The sequence below is a fragment of the Herpailurus yagouaroundi genome, unplaced genomic scaffold (assembly GCF_014898765.1).
Source record: "Herpailurus yagouaroundi ecotype Mexico unplaced genomic scaffold, PumYag 160, whole genome shotgun sequence".
Classification (NCBI taxonomy): domain Eukaryota; kingdom Metazoa; phylum Chordata; class Mammalia; order Carnivora; family Felidae; genus Herpailurus; species Herpailurus yagouaroundi.
The window spans coordinates 14,287,221-14,303,790 of record NW_024412401.1 but is presented as its reverse complement, the minus strand read 5'-3'; the positions used below and the strand labels follow the sequence as shown (position 1 = coordinate 14,303,790).

The 16,570-nt window shown below is 39.7% G+C and overlaps 1 long non-coding RNA gene across 1 annotated transcript in view; it reads left to right on the top strand.

The window, feature by feature from the left end:
* The first annotated feature begins 7,610 nt into the window (after window positions 1-7,610).
* Window positions 7,611-16,570, top strand: part of LOC121034406 (uncharacterized) — an 18,399-nt gene continuing 9,439 nt past the window's right edge. The window contains exons 1-2 of the long non-coding RNA XR_005792414.1: window positions 7,611-7,722; window positions 9,729-9,850. This is a non-coding gene — a long non-coding RNA (uncharacterized LOC121034406). The remainder of the gene's footprint in view (window positions 7,723-9,728; window positions 9,851-16,570) is intronic.

Here is a 16,570-nt window from a genome sequence, read left to right as displayed (position 1 = left end):
GTGGTATAAGAAGAAAACAAGTCCCAGTTAATTGGAAAGCCCATAGAATACAAGAGTACTAAAGAAGGTGGAGAGGAAATGCCATACTGTGAAACTAAGCCTCACCTCTACTGTGAAACTAAGCCTCTCAGAAATCCTGAATCAGGGACACAGCAAGGCTGTCAGTGGTTGAGAGCAACAGCTTATCTAAACATCAACATTCTCACTCTGGAGAAACAACGTCAAGAGATAAATATATACAGAGAGACACAGGCTTTGAAATCCATTTTCATAGCTATTACCCTCTCCTGGGCCAGCCTTCATTACCAGCAATGACTTAGATAATGATCAAGAAAGAATGCTCATTAGATTATTTAAGGACATAGCAAGTACGTTAACAGAGGTACAATAATGGAGAGAAATGACCTTGAAACAGACGGAACTACCAAGACGAAATTCTGCAGGGATAAGTGTTCTACCGTGCTTAAGGTAAATCCGGGAAACCAGGTACACTAGCTGAGGGAAGATATTTAAGAACGGTATGCAGGAAAACAAACTTGGTGTTTAAAATGGCTACAAGCTCAAGGTCAGTCTGCCTTTAATGCAGAGATTTAAGAACCTCTTTGGAGACAAGGACTCCTTTGAGAGCATGATACAAATTAGTATCATCTTCACCTTAGACACAAGTATATTCTACACTTGGAAAGTTCACAGAGGGCATATGCGGCATTGGTGTATAGCTGATGGTTTAGAACATGGGACTTGCTCTAAACAAGTCAGTCCAGGGTCCAGTCATGTCTCCACACTCACTTTCTTATTATGCCTTCCAAAAAATAACATAACCCTCTCTCCACTCTGAGTTTCCTCATCTGTAAAACGAACAGAATAACAGTGGTACTCAGTCCTCCTCTCCCCTGCAGTGTTATTGTAAGAGATTCCTAAAATAAAGCACAAAGTGCTTTTGGATTTTTTGTTATATATTTTTATTATATTTTAAATACACTAATATACTTTGTTATATGCATATTTTATTATATGTATTATATTACTAAAGTCATCTGCTACCTTATACAACTTATAGGTAACTTTTAAGTTTAGTAAACAGGGCAGAAGAGAGGATTATCCTCCTGGGGCTGCTTGCTATTTGAAATAATTACTAGAACCTTGAGTTCTGATCTGGGCATATCAGTTTAAGAGGCACAACTGAAACACAAGCAAGGAAGGCCAGGAAGGATGGTGAGGGAGTGTACAATCTCGACATAAGAAGACACATGGAAGAACTAAGGATATTCAGTCTAGAGAACAGAAGATTTAACCAAATTAAAATACTTAAAAGGTTGTATTGTGGTGAAAGAAAGGGAATTGTTCTGAATAACTCCATGGGTCAAAATTTGGGCCACTGGAGAAGGAAATTTCAGTTGCATATAAAGAATATCTTAGCAATTACAAACTGGTATTTCTTTATCACTGAGGGGTCAACATATTCATTTATTTAGTAAACATTTATTGAGCACCTACTGTATGCCAGAGACCATGACGGCACCAGGAATTCAGAGGTAAGTAAAATACAGACCTAGTTCCTTTAAAAGGCTCCCAATTTGTTAAGAGAAACAGATAACAGATATTTTCAACATAAACAGAGGCAACTGTATTACCTATAGATCAAGGCATGGCACCCACCTAGTCTAAGGGAAATGGCATTAGAGATGAGACATAATGGATGAAGAAGAACCGGCTGGGTGGCCAGGCATGCCACACAAAGTACACAGGCAAAGAGGTGAGAAACAGCACAGTGTATCCAAGGTGTGCTAGGCAAGAAGGACAAGACAAAGAGGAGAGGGAGAGAAGAACTTAGATACAATCGTACGGATGGAGCCATTAAAGGATTTTAAGCAGGGAAATGACCTGGTCAAATCTGTGCTTTAGATGTGGACATATAATTAGTAAAATGTTTGAGGTGAGAGCTAGTACAGATTCCAGTATTTGTCCTGTATCTCCCTGTATCTTGTCCTGTATCTCAATCCTCATTGATTGAGTAGGCAAAGAGCTTCATGATAGTTCAACATTTTTTCAATGGGTTATTTCATCTTATATAAAATGAGAATGTTTCAAATAGGATATTTGTTTTGGGTGCTGGAGCAAGACAGCAAACCTAAAAACCAACTAAGAGACTGTGGTAATAATCCAAGAGATACAAGGGCCTTCATCAAGTATTCAAAGGTGTGGAGGGACTGAGAAATAGAAGTGATCCCCTCATGGGCATTTCCAAAGCTTGAACTCTCTGCAGTTTGGTCTTCAAACAATCACAGAATTCTATGGTCGTAAAGGACATTGAAACCATCTTACCCAGCTTTTCTACTGGAGAAACTAAACCCGAGGAAGATAAAATGTTTTTTTCACACCTCCGTATAATTAGTTGATGAAAGAGTTAAGAACAGGACACAAAACCCTGAAAAGCTCCATCTTTCAACCCTGATCTAGTAAGTGACCTTTTATTCTACCATGTCACTCAAATTTTCACTAAATCTGCTTTGTAGCAAATATGATTTCTTAATTAGGACTATAAAAATAGAGTTCCAAAACACAAGCTGTTTGTCAAAAGGAAAATAGTTTAGAATTTAGATGTTTCCATGGATCACAGATATGTTATAGAACAAGAAGGGTCTTCTATTTAAATTTACCTTCAGGGTGACAGAAAGAGCTCAGGCTGATTCAAAACTGAACTCTATACTTGCCAAGAGAATGACATTGAGAGGGGTACCTGGGCAGCTCAGTTGGTTAAACAACCAACTCTTGATCTTAGCTCAGGTCTTGATCTTGGGGTTGTGAGTTCAAGCCCCATGATGGGCTCCACACTGGGGGTGGAGCCTACTTAAAAAAAAAAGAGAGAATGACATTGAGAAAGTCATTTAACCTCTGAAGCTCAGTTTTCTTATCTCTACAATGAAGAGAGAATTCTGATCTTACAGAGTTTTCGTTATATAAAGTGCCTCTACAGTGCCTGGAGTTCAACAAATGTTAAGTGGCTTCTTTCTCTTTCTGTTACCTTTCTTGTCCCCTTCCTCAGCAAGAACTGTAAGAAAAAGTTACCCCTCCCCCATCTTCTCCAGCCTGGTACTTTGGTAGAAAGTACAATAAAGTGGTTAGAATTTGGCCGCTGGTGTCAGACTGACCAAGTGATGACTCATGGCCCTTTGTGAACCTGGACACACTCTTTAACCTAAGACTATTTATAAATCTGTAATAATGTGAAGATACTATTTCTACCTCATAGGGTTGCTACCAGGATTAAATAAGCTAAATACAAGGTGTTGAGAGCAGTGCCTGACATATGGTAAACAATGCAGCCATTGCTATGATGGTGTGAATTTTACTTGCAGAAAATCAGGTTACACTGCAATTTCCTTGATCTCCTTATTGTCATTGTTAACAATCTTCTTTTTCTTGCACACTTCATCTTTTCAAGAAAATAGTTGCATGCATTTCTCTTCAGACATGGAAGAAACTGAAAGGCTTCCTCTCAAAAGTAATGAAGGTAAATGTGATCAATGGATCCAACTGGCTGCCAGAAATGGAGTAGTGGAACCGAATATCATCAATTCAAGGTATTGGACACCCACACATTGATCTGTGACCTGCTTTTGATTATAGGTCAATAGCTCCCCGTCCCTCATTCTATAGATCAGAGGGATGTTGAAGTACTTTCTATGGACTGAGTGGTTTGATATGCCCTGTGAAGACAGTCAGGTGAGGATTAGAATTGGCCTTTTGTACCATCCTCAATGACAAGCACAGTATACGCATTAAAAATTTCCACTGAACGAATCAATCAGTAAAACTCCCTTTGTTAAGTGCCTTGGCACTACAGGATTAACTCTAGGGGCTATAGCTCACATTGCATTTGAGAACACAGGACTAAAGTGTATGGCAGGGGCACCTGGGTGGCTCAGTTGGTTAAGTGTCCGATTCTTGGTTTCAGCTCAGGTCATGATTTCATGGTTTGTGGGATCAAGCTCCACATTGGGCTCCATGCTGAGAGTGAAGTACCCACCTGGTATTCTGTCTTTCCTCTCCCTCTGCCCCTCCCCTGCTCATGCTCACTTTCTCTCTCTCTCTCTCAAACTAAATAAATACACTAAAAATAATAATAATATAGTGGATGGCAAACATAGTAAATAAGAGATTGGGCTCCAGGGTGGGAATATTTGACTACTGGTTCCATCAGCGCTTTAAGCCTGTGCCTTAAGCCTGTCACTTAACTTCTCAAAATCTCAACTTCCTCATCCACAAAGTGAGGAAAAAATAGATGAACCTAACTAGTAAGGTTCTCACAAGATTAAGTGAGATAATGCTTGTAAAGAGTTTAGCAACAACTAGTGTTCAATAAATGTAGTGATGATGATGATTACCATTTCAAGTAAGAATTACTAAATGCTATACAATATTATACTGTTTAAAACACACAGAGAAGAATTCACAAAAGGGGAGATCAATGTGGCACTAGGTTGAGTATGCATCTTAACCACAGGATGGATGTTTCTTAGAGAAGATAGGTTCTGAGTCCAACCTTAGAGAAAGGATAGGTCTAGATCTGCAAAAGTCACGTTCCATGGGCAAAGAAGAGCCAGGAGGATGTGATCCCTGAATATTCAGAAGACACAGGAGTGAGTAAAACACAGAATTTTGAGTATGTGCTCCATGGGGAAGAAAAGGGGACATTTCAAAGTCTAGTGTGGAAATGGTGGACAATCTCAGAAAAACAAGCTACCTGGTGAGAAAAACCAGTGGAGCCAAAGCCATGGTGTGGTAGGTGAGCACGGGCTTTAGCACAGACAGACCCAGGTATGAAACCCTCAGACAAATTATCTAACATTTCCAAGACTCACTAGTCTCATCTTTGCTACAGGGATACTTTCATCTACCTTGCAGAGTTTCGAGGAAGATTAAATGAGATACTGAAGTTAAAACAGTCATGTAAGTGTCTGACTCAATGTCAGCTTGTGTGAGCATCTAGCAATATTCTAAGATAAGCAAACACTAAAAGAGTTACACAAATTCACCTGGACAAACACTTAACCTTAGGTGAATTAGAAAAAGTTTTTCTTCATTCAGGGTCCTAACTCTCATCACTGATTTCTGTTGGAACTTAAGTACTATAATAATTGCCAGGTATTATCATTATCATGGATTAGATAAAGCTATCATTATCTCAGTTACTCCTCACACAATCCAGGAGACAAAAATCATTTTTATTTGTCCCATTTTACAGATTAAAAAAGAAAACAAAAAAACAGTTTAGAGAGATTAGTCACTTGTCCAAGCTCACAATCAATGACAGAACCAGGATTGAACCAGGGCAGCCTGGCCCCAAAGATTGTGAGCTTCTGATTGTGGCAGTTGACAGACTGCAGCAGACCCATCTGAGACCCTCGGACATGTTCCTCCTGAGCCAGACCTGCTATGACAGCATGGGCCTCACTAGCTGCATTCAAGAAAGAAAAATAGTTCTGCAGGGAAAAGTGAGCTTAGTTAGGTATGTGGCTGGACAGAGAAGAGGCTCCTTCTCTGTAATTTAATTCTCATTTTAATGCATAGCAAACAAACCTTTCCATCTTCGTGCACTCCAAATCTGGCCTCTGCTACAGGGAGAAGTGCCTGTTGAAGCCATTGTCCTAAAATGGCAGACACTGAATGCCTTCAAAACACAGAATCCTTAAGAAATAGGTTCAGTTGTGCCAAGTGACATTAATTGCATAGCCCAGCACTATCAATTGGAGTCTTGTCTGTAAAAAGAAAAGCTTGCCCCCACAGGCACTACTTAGAAAATATTTGCTCCTTTGCTGAGCCAAAATAACTGAAAATCAAATTCGAGAAAGTTCCAGAAAATCTGAAGAGGATTCAGTGAAGAGTGGAAAAAAAGATTAAAATATTAAACTACTGGTTCTCAATTCTGTTTTCTTCGCAATTGTCTCCATACATTCTCCTCAGGTCTCCCATAACTAATCTAACTTTCTTACCTCTAATCTCCCAAAGCAAGGGGTGGTAGAAGGAAAGAGGAGAAAGAGATAAAAGCAGGAGACAAGGGAGAGAAGGAGTGTCTTGGAAGGAAAAGGGGAAGAAGGAGAATCATGGAAGTACTACACATTTCAGATCTTAGGTCAAAACCAGGGGTAGCTAAGATAACCAAGAAAGAGAGCATAAAATATATAAAGTTCCCAGGATTCCAGCAGAGGAGCATCCTTGTGTATTACAAAGCCAAGAGAATAATCAGGTTTCAAGTAGGCTAGAAACAAAGAAGCGAAAGAAATGTGGCGATGAAATCATCCATGCTGTCAATAGCTAACCACTCACCAAGAGACCTTGTCAGACCTCCCCAAGCCCACAGGGCATCTGGGCCTCAGGGCTCCCAGCAGTGTTTGCAATGGTGTCCTGTAAGGGGAAGGCAGACCTGGTATCTGATCACAGTGAAGTGTGTATTTATTTAGATGTTGGCCTGAGTATCTTTGGAACAGAGACTATACTCTATTCACATATGCAGACAGTTGGTATCTAATAAGGGTTTGCTGGAAAGTAGGGAAGAAAAGAAGGAGGAGGGGGAGGAAGAAAGAATGAAAGACAGAGACTTTCAGGAAACAGCTCCTCCTTATCTCAGTCAGCATGAGTCAGATAGTAATTTGGGTCTCGTACCAGACATCTCATCCTTCAAATCTAGTGTCTACTTGCCCTGACAGTTAGGAAAGAGAAAAAAAGCAAAGTGATTCATTATCGTATCTTTTCACTAGAAAGTCTGAAAATTAACAGCAGCCAAAATTGCAAATAACTAAAACTCAAAGGCAGATATTATGAACTTAATAAACCATTGTCTCTCAAATAATTGTTCTGAATGAGCTTTTAAAAAATTGTATCCCTTTTACATCTCCATCTGTCTCATGCTAAAACACCCTCAACTTTTAGCATATTGCCTTTGAAAGCTTAACTAAAGATTCAGATGGATAACTAAAAAACAAAAAATGCAATAGTAACAATACCTTACATTCTAGCTATCAGTCTTCCTTCACCTTCAATCATCACAACGAGGCTCTGAGGTTGGTGGAACAAGGAGTATTGTCTCTAGCCATAAATGTGGAAACAGACGGGAAAATCACAGCACACAGTAGACTGAGCAAGATGAAAACCCAGGACTCTTGAGTCTGAGCTTAGCTCTCATCCTGAAGCCAGGCTTACAGTAGGGATGTTCTAGGATGTTGTCTGGGTGTGTAGGTTGAGGCAGAGAGGGAAGCAAAATATTGCCCAACTTCTTACCTATCAGACATGCTCTTACCTATACTAATGTCTTCACTGTATGAGATAGACTTTTACTGTTCTCATGCAGCTGTAGTTTTCAAATTTCTTCTACCAGAAGGACCTTTTTATCAATATTTCATGCTGAAGCCCTCTAATACCAAACAGATAAAAGTGAAGATAAAAGGCACTGGTTGGAAGAGCTGGGAGACTTGCAAGAGGTTTGGTGACAGGGGCCATTGGCCTGTTTCAACACCAAACACATGAAAAACACCAGGATACTACCAAACAAAGACTGAAGACCATGTCACAGAGCATGGAGTGAGGACAGCAAGGACTTCACAGTCCGACTGATTCCAATTACAAGTCCACCACATGCTCCCTGCATGCACTGAGGAGGTAATCAACCTTCCTGAGCCTCTGTTGCTTCATCTCTAGAAGAGTCCTCGTAATACCTGCCGGGTGAGTCTTTTGAGGATTAACTCAGGTACCCAAAGTGACTCACAGATCACAGTGCCCAGCACACAGCAGGTACTCAGGCAGTGTCCTTCTAGAAGTACCTTGCCAAATCTCCACATTTTTTCTGATAAAATAGATGTGTTCTGGTTCCCTTAGAGGGTATAAATTCCATTTGTTCTCTTAAATCCAGCTCGTGCCTTTAACACTCGAGGGCTTGTACTACTCCCACAAACATTTAGCATTTTCTATTCAGTTAGCACAGCACTGAGACTTTAAAAGCAGCTTGAAAACAAACTTGATTCCAAATATGATTTATAATGTCCCAAGCAACAGCTCATTTACCCAAGAAAGCTCCATCAATTATTGACAGATGTACCCTCGGAGGAGAAGTAGCATTAAGACAAGGAGACACAGGGAAAATCGTGCTTCAACCCCTTAAGCCAATTATCCAAGGTGATTCTGAGCATTAAATCCTTAGATATGCTTAATTTACTGTCCTTGCCTGTAAGCACAGAAAGAATTGTGAGAAGGGGGAAAAAATGCTATGCAATTTAGAACTGCTTTTAAAAACAAAGAAAAAGAATAGCATAGAGAGGAAAAATATATAGGAAGCACTATGTGGGTGTTGAACGCATGTGGGCTTACAGATTGAACATCCCCAGCCCTCGCACACCTTGCCCTCTCATTGCAGAACCAGTTACTCCCCACCTGCCTTTGTTCAGTAAAGAAATAATTGCACTTACCTGCCTCTGACCTAATAATTACAGCAGGGCCTGATTTTATTCTCAGCATGTTTATTGTGGTCGAATTTCCATGGTGTTCAGTGCAAAGGCCTTACTAAGGATGCTAGCATTATTTGCTTTAACATCAAGCTAGCGACAAGGCTATGTAAGGTTCTGTAAAAAGCCAAGAGGCCAGTGTGAACCCAGCCTGTGGAGGCTTGTAATCTGCATTTGACATGCCAATATTAGAAAACCTTGGCAAGACCATGAGGTTCACATGCAAGGGAAGAAAGGGAGTGCATGAGGCCAAGAAATGTAAGGATGCTAATACATTTCTCCATAGTTTGCTCAAAAGGAGAAAAACAGGAGAGAGGTGGTTTTTTTTTTTCTGAAATCTAAATTATAAGGCAAGCGGTGGCCAATTATGCCCACTTAGCTTTAATTTGCCTGTACTGAGGAGTGTGTGTGTGTGTGTGTGTGTGTGTGTGTGTGTGTGTAAGTGAACATGCACACATAAGTACAGTGTATATATGCTGTGGACAAGCATGGGTAGATGGAAGTAAAGAAATTTGAGGGCATGGAGAAGAGGTCTAACCTATATAAAAAGTCTTAAATGATGAATTGAACATTTCTATATTAAGAAAATAAATCCTGCCGTAGGAGACCTGAAAAATTACTACCCTGACTTTTAATGCAATCTGTGGTTTAAAGTACAGTTATAGAACATTCTAAAATTACCTGCTTACACCTCATGACTTGGCAGAATGATTACAGGCTAGATTATTTCATCTTTTTATACTTTTTTATTAAGAATTAAGAGATCCACTATATTGGGTTATTAAAAGCCTGATCTCTTTTAGCATATTTTTTATCCCATTATTAAATAGTTCATATAAAATATAGTAAGCCTTGACTTTTTTTTCTAAAATTTTTTTTTTGAACGTTTTATTTTATTTTTGGGACAGAGAGAGACAGAGCATGAACGGGGGAGGGGCAGAGAGAGAGGGAGACACAGAATCGGAAACAGGCTCCAGGCTCCAAGCCATCAGCCCAGAGCCCCACGCGGGGCTCGAACTCGCGGACCGCGAGATCGTGACCTGGCTGAAGTCGGACGCTTAACCGACTGCGCCACCCAGGCGCCCCAGTAAGCCATGACTTTTGAAGCTTTAGCTTCTTAATTTCAGATTCACAATCAACCTGTGGGTGCTTGATATCATTCAAATGATTTCAAAGCTACTGCCTCATCTGATCGACACCTGGATTCCTAACCATGTCTTCTGATTCCAGTCTAGTATGCATCCCACCGAATCACAACCTCCTATCGTTGCCTTGTCATCAAGTCTTTGAGGGATTGTGGATCAGGGATGGAAGGAGCGAAGGAGTGACAGACTCGTTGGTAATACAGAATGGTATATCACTGGCTTGCTGTTAGAGGTATATGCTTTTATTCTTTTGGGACTCCCATTTCTCTAAACGTGAAACTGAAACAAGAGTATGGGATCTTTATTATTATTATTATTTTAGAGAGAGTGGGGGGGGGGGGTAGAATCTTGAGCAGACTCCTTGCTCAGTGAGGAGCCTGATACAGGGCTCGATCCCATGACCCTGGGATCATGACCTGGGCTGCAGTCTAGAGTCGGATGTTCAACCAACTGAGCCACCCAGGTGCCCCAAGAGTACAGGATTTTTAATCAACTCAGAAAAATGTTATCAAGGATATTAAGTATTCTGCACCTTTTTGAGATGACTAGTTATTTTAACAATGCTACAATTGCTTCACAACTTGTGTTAGAGGAGAGAAGCAGTCTAGGCTGGGGGGAGTCCTCTTTGGGGTCACTATCATCCTTGGGACACATTCTTAACATCCTCAAAATTTCATTCTTTAAGGGCTGAACACTTTTTACCCTTAAGAAGCATATTTGAAATAGCCAAAAGTTATTCAGAGCCAAGAGTGATAAATAAAAAGATCAAACTGGATAATATCAATAGTATCATCATATAAGATGTGACTATAAGGTAAAAGTAACTTATCATCTTGAGTAACGTGTAAGCTGTTTTTGAACACAATTGCAAAAGAGAACTCCAAAGGGTTAAAATAGAAAGCAAATATCAAGAACATATTTCTTCCATTCACTAGATGAGAAAACTGATTTGGAAAATGAGCCCTCAGCCTGGACTATATGTGTACCCACATATACGTGTACATGCACCTGTGTGTGCCTGTACATACGTGTGCATGCATTCATACAAGCACATGCCACAAATGGGGATTGCGTTCATTCACATATCATTCTGTAAGAACTGTTACTTACTTAGTCTGTTCATGTGAGCACCTGAATCTCAAGTACAGCTGTCATGACCCCAGAGCAGACTTGTATCTTCATATTCCGGGAACAATATTACTGTTCCTGACTTAAAAAAAAATAAGGAAATTATGTGTCATCTCTTACTTTTTAATTAGAACTATATACTTATCCAAACAGTGAAGCATGAAAATATAAATAAACTATGCATTAAATGCAAGGTTTTGGATCTTAACTTGCAAACAATACCTACTAGATACAAATAATATTTTTTGAAGTTTTTAGGAAATGGAATGAAGTAGGTAAAGCACCTTCTAGTTTGTGTATGAGAGTACTTCTTGCAAAGGTTTTCTTCTCTTGGAAACAACAGAAGCCAAAAATCATAATGATCACCATGCACGTAGGGAGTATGATTTAGCACAGAATTATATTATGAATTTTAAAAAATTGTGTGAACTATGAGTTCACAGCAAATTTGTTTCTCTGGAGACTGGGACAGCAATTCTGGAACCACTTTCTCTTTTACTAGGGGTTAAACAAAGTAAGTAAATATATTGTAGATAACAAGGACCAAGTTTCTCACGCTCAGGAAAGAAGTCACAAATAAGGAAAGAAGGAAGAACAATGACACCCTAGCAGCAATGAACACACCTACTGCTCAGATCTTAGTTTCTAAAAGCCATTCTCCAAAAAAAAAAAAAAAAAAAAAGGAACCAAAGGGTTTCTTGGAAGAAGTGGTTAATTCCAAGCCTGAGGCTAGGAAAATACAAGATGAGTCTGGAGCATCTTAAAATTCTAAAAAGTAAAGAAATGCTCAAAAAAAGGATGGGAGAGGAGCACCTAGCTGGCTCAGTCAGTAGAGCATGCGATTCTTGATCTCAGGGTCATGAGTTCAAGCCCCACATTGGGTGTAGAGATCACATACATTCATACATACATACATACATAAATTTAAAAAAAATAAGGATGGGAGGATGTGGAAAGGCCACAGGAGCCAACCTGAAAGAGCTTACGATGACCAAAAGTAGAACAACGTGAGCAACAAAAACAAACAAACAAAAAAATGATAGCATCGTATTATATCTCATAGAATAAAGCAAGTTAATATACATGCATCTATACTGATATAACTAATTGAATAAATAAGTAAATGGAAAAAAGATAGCTCTCTCTTCAAATGAATTCTAATTAATAAATGTGAGGGCGTGGGAAATGAGGGAATAGAAAATCACTCTTAAAACACTACAACTTGTTGCAGGCAAGATCCACAGATGAATGCTAAAATGGTGGATGAAAGTTGGAGAAGAAACAAGTCATTTTCATAGTATAAAGTATCTCTGCCCAAGATATCGATTGATTACAAAGGGGAAAATAATAACACTTGAGACACCTGGCAGCTGCCACCTGAACCAAGTAACCAAAGTTCACACCACCAGTGATAACACATCTGGCTCTGAGAAGGGCTCATCACTGTGTTATTCTTCTTGGTAATGCATACCCTCAATCTAGTCAAGGGAAAAACACCAGATAAAACCAAATTGAGGGTTAAGTCTTCACAATAACAGCTGACCAGAACTTTTCAGAAGTATCAAGTTCATGAAAGACAGGGAAAGAGAAAAACAGTTGTAGAGTGGAGGAAACTAAGCAGACATGACAACCAAATGCAGTGAGACCTGAGACAGAATCCTAGAACAGAAAAAGGACATTAGTGGAGAACCTGCTAATATCAAAATAAAATTTGTACTTGGGTTAATATTATTGTGCGAAGGTTACATTCTCCATTTTGACCATCGTACTGTGATAATAAGACTAACTGTAGAGGAAGCTGGGTGAAAAGTACATAAGAAATATCAGTACTATTTTTACAACTTTTCTGAAGCGTAAAATTAAAAATTAAAAATAACTTTAAACTGATAAAATAATCTAATCAGAAGAATATTATGATTTATTAAACTATACTTCTATGTCCTATGAAATAGTGAGTTCATTATCATTAGAGCTCTCTGAGCCTTAGGGAAAATAATCCAAAAATGTATCATCTTCCTGCTTCTGATACAACAGCCATGAGGGAGAATGACCAGAGGAAGATGGTTTTGACCTGATAAATAGGAGCACCGTTTTTTAGGGTCCCTGGTCCCTGGTTATATTCTGGGGCTAATGTGTTTGGCAGTTAGGTGACATCTGAGAACCTACTGTGTTATTCCTACTCTCCGTAGGTGGGAAAAATTGAGTCCTGATTCATGTTTATAAGAAATGATGGGCTGTTGACAATAAAAATAGCACTTTTTAAGAGCTTACTACATGCTAGAACATTCCAAACTCTTTACATATCTGATTCATCTCTCACAATAGCCCTATCAAGTAAATATTATTATCCCCTTTCTACAGATAGGCAAGGGTATAGAGAGGGGAAATCAGATAAAGAAAAGGTATGTTTCTGGGAAAACCATGGAGAAAACCATGGCCCATCTCTTCTTTTCTGGTCATCTATTTACCAATCCTGCACTGGCTGGTGTTTTACCTGCCTAACTGAGATATACCCTATTTTAACTAATTGCCCAGACTGAAGTCTTTTCACACTAAAAACAGATCAAGTAGATCTATATGAAAGAGCCATACATGGGGAGACATCTCCTCTGGCTGGACCCTGAGTCCCAGAGCCCACACCACCTTCCTCCTTCACCAAAAGTATGAGCATACTTTCTCTAGCCCCAGGACTCTAGTCAGCTTATGGCAGAAAACATGTTAAGAAATAATACCTCCTCTAGGCATGAAAAAGTCCTCTCTCTCTTGCTGGACTAGTCACTCAGACTGAGATTTCACCCTTGGAAATGAGTAATTACTTGTTGTCCAGCTGTATATTCATTTCCTGAGAAAATGGAAGTTGGCACATATTTTCCCTGTTTCTCTGTGCTTCTTCCGGTTATGATAGTAACTATGCTTCACATTATTTGTATAGTGCTCTTGGTTTATAAACTTCACTCACCAACTGTACCTGGTCTTCAAAATCAACCTTAGAGATTAGTTCATATATCATCAACAAATATTTATTAAGTGCTTGCTATGTGTCAGGCCCTAGGAATGAAACAGTCACCAGGAACAATGTCATCTTTGCCCACTCTCCTGGAGTTGACATTACAGTGAGGAATTCAAGCAAAAAAACGAAAACAAACAAACAAAAAAAAACCTAAACATATACTTAAAAGAAGTATAAACTCTGGTATTGAGTAAAAAAAAAAAAAAAAAAAAGAATACTATAAAAAAATACCCAGGCATAACATGGAGAGACCTACGTCAGAGAGATTAGTCAAGGCATCTCTGAGAAGGTGATGTTTGATGAGAAGCAGGCAGCCCTGCAAAGTTTGGCAGGGGAGGGGGGTGCCTCTCATTCAGAGGAATCAGCATGTGCAAGGGAGGGCTGGGAAGGGTGAGAAAACAGTTTGGCACATTCTGTAAACTACCAGAAGGTAAATTCCTCTGGAAAACTGGGAACAAGAGGGATAGAGGCCTGAAATGAAGTCCCAGAGGAAAGCAAAGAGTATGTGGCATCTAGGGCTGGTGCTTAGAGGCTTTTTCTAATGGTTTTCTTCCAAACACAATGGAAAGAGCTGGCAATACTATGGTTATTTTACAGGTGAGTAAAACTAAGCTCAGAGAAATTACGTGTCTTGTCTGAATTCTTAGCATGCATATGGCTCCATCCCAGGACTTTCCATTCCTTTCTTCTCTCCAGATGGGTGTCCACTGCATGCTACATGCACATTACTACTGGCTAGATAAGGTATAGTTTTAATCTCATTTAGATTAAGTCTGGAAGTGGGAAATGGCCTTGTGAACAAATGCAATAAAATATTACAGTCTCTATGTCCAGAAGTCTCCACAAAATATAGAGGAGACTTGAAGAGGGAAGAAATCAGTTCTATGCGGGTTAGGCAGAGAGAGACAGAGAGTTGGCATTGAGCTCAGCCTAGAAGATTAATATTTATAAGGAAAATGGGGGGTGGGGGATCATCAAAGCAGGTTGAGCAAAGATACAGAGAATTAAACAGCCTGGTAGATGCTGGAAATAGCAAGCTACTTCTGGCATGGAGTGAGGGGGGGCACTCAATAGTAGGACTGAAAAAATAGAAATGGCCAAAGACCAGATCCCTGGCGTGGCAAAGAAAGAAGTTCTAACTTCATTCTCTAAGCAATGTAAGCCAGTGCATTTTCAAGTAAGAGAGCAACCTGATGGAATTTGTTTCAGATAGATCATATCAACAGAACTGTAGAGATGAATGGGGGGTGGAGGCAACAATGGAAAAAGGGATTTTAGAAGGCTTCCAAGGTCTAGGGCAAGAGGAAATGGAGGTAAGACCACAAGTGTGCACAGAAGAGATCAAACAGAAAGGAAAGAGGAGGAAGGTGCAAAACTTAGACATGAGTATTTGGAGTGAGGGGACTTAGGGTGAACTCTGGGTTTTTATGACTTTTGAGTCTAAATTCAGTACTTTTGAGACGGTGAGCTTCCATTCCTTCTATTAAAAAAAAAAGTATTTTGGGGCGCCTGGGTGGTGCAGTCGGTTAAGTGTCCGACTTCAGCCAGGTCACAATCTCGCGGTCCGGGAGTTCGAGCCCCGCGTCAGGCTCTGGGCTGATGGCTCAGAGCCTGGAGCCCGTTTCCGATTCTGTGTCTCCCTCTCTCTCTGCCCCTCCCCCGTTCATGCTCTGTCTCTCTCTGTCCCAAAAATAAATAAACGTTGAAAAAAAAAATTAAAAAAAAGTATTTTATTTGTTGCAGTTTAACATGTCTTCTCTTCCAGCTAAGACAAACTCACCTAACATTATTCGTATTTTAAGTTATTTTTAAAAGAAAATATGCGGGGCGCCTAGGTGGCGCAATCGGTTAAGCTTCCGACTTCAGCCAGGGCACGATCTCGCGGTCCGTGAGTTTGAGCCCCGCGTCAGGCTCTGGGCGGATGGCTCGGAGCCTGGAGCCTGTTTCCGATTCTGTGTCTCCCTCTCTCTGCCCCTCCCCCGTTCATGCTCTGTCTCTCTCTGTCCCAAAAATAAATAAACGTTGAAAAAAAAATTAAAAAAAAAAATAAAAGAAAATATGCTTTTTTTTCCTGACAAACTATTGTTTGGAAGACAATGAAACTTTTTACCTAAAGTGATCAGCATAATGTCCTCTACTGAGATAAAAAACGTGTTTCCAAATTGCCTCTGGCAGGACAGATATCTATCTAAGCAGAAAATGAAGGTAGGTTGTAACGGAGTGTTTTTCTGCAGTTTAAGTTTCTAGCAAAGGAAAAATATTAGTACTCTATTTAAGAAGATAGCTCTCTCTCTGAGATCCTCAGATTCTCCTTATGTTCAGACCTGTCTTGACATGCCCTGCTACCATCAGAAACACAGCATATGGAATTTGTCCATTTCTTCCAGGTTGTCCAATTTGTTGGCATATAATTTTTCATAGTATTCCCTGATAATTGTTTGTATCTCTGAGGGATTGGTTGTAATCATTCCATTTTCATTCATGATTTTATCTATTTGGGTCATCTCCCTTTTCTTTTTGAGAAGCCTGGCTAGAGGTTTGTCAATTTTGTTTATTTTTTCAAAAAACCAACTCTTGGTTTCGTTGATCTGCTCTACAGTTTTTTTAGATTCTATATTGTTTATTTCTGCTCTGATCTTTATTATTTCTCTTCCTCTGCTGGGTTTAGGCTGCCTTTGCTGTTCTGCTTCTATTTCCTTTAGGTGTGCTGTTAGATTTTGTATTTGGGATTTTTCTTGTTTCTTGAGATAGGCCTGGATTGCAATGTATTTTCCTCTCAGGACTGCCTT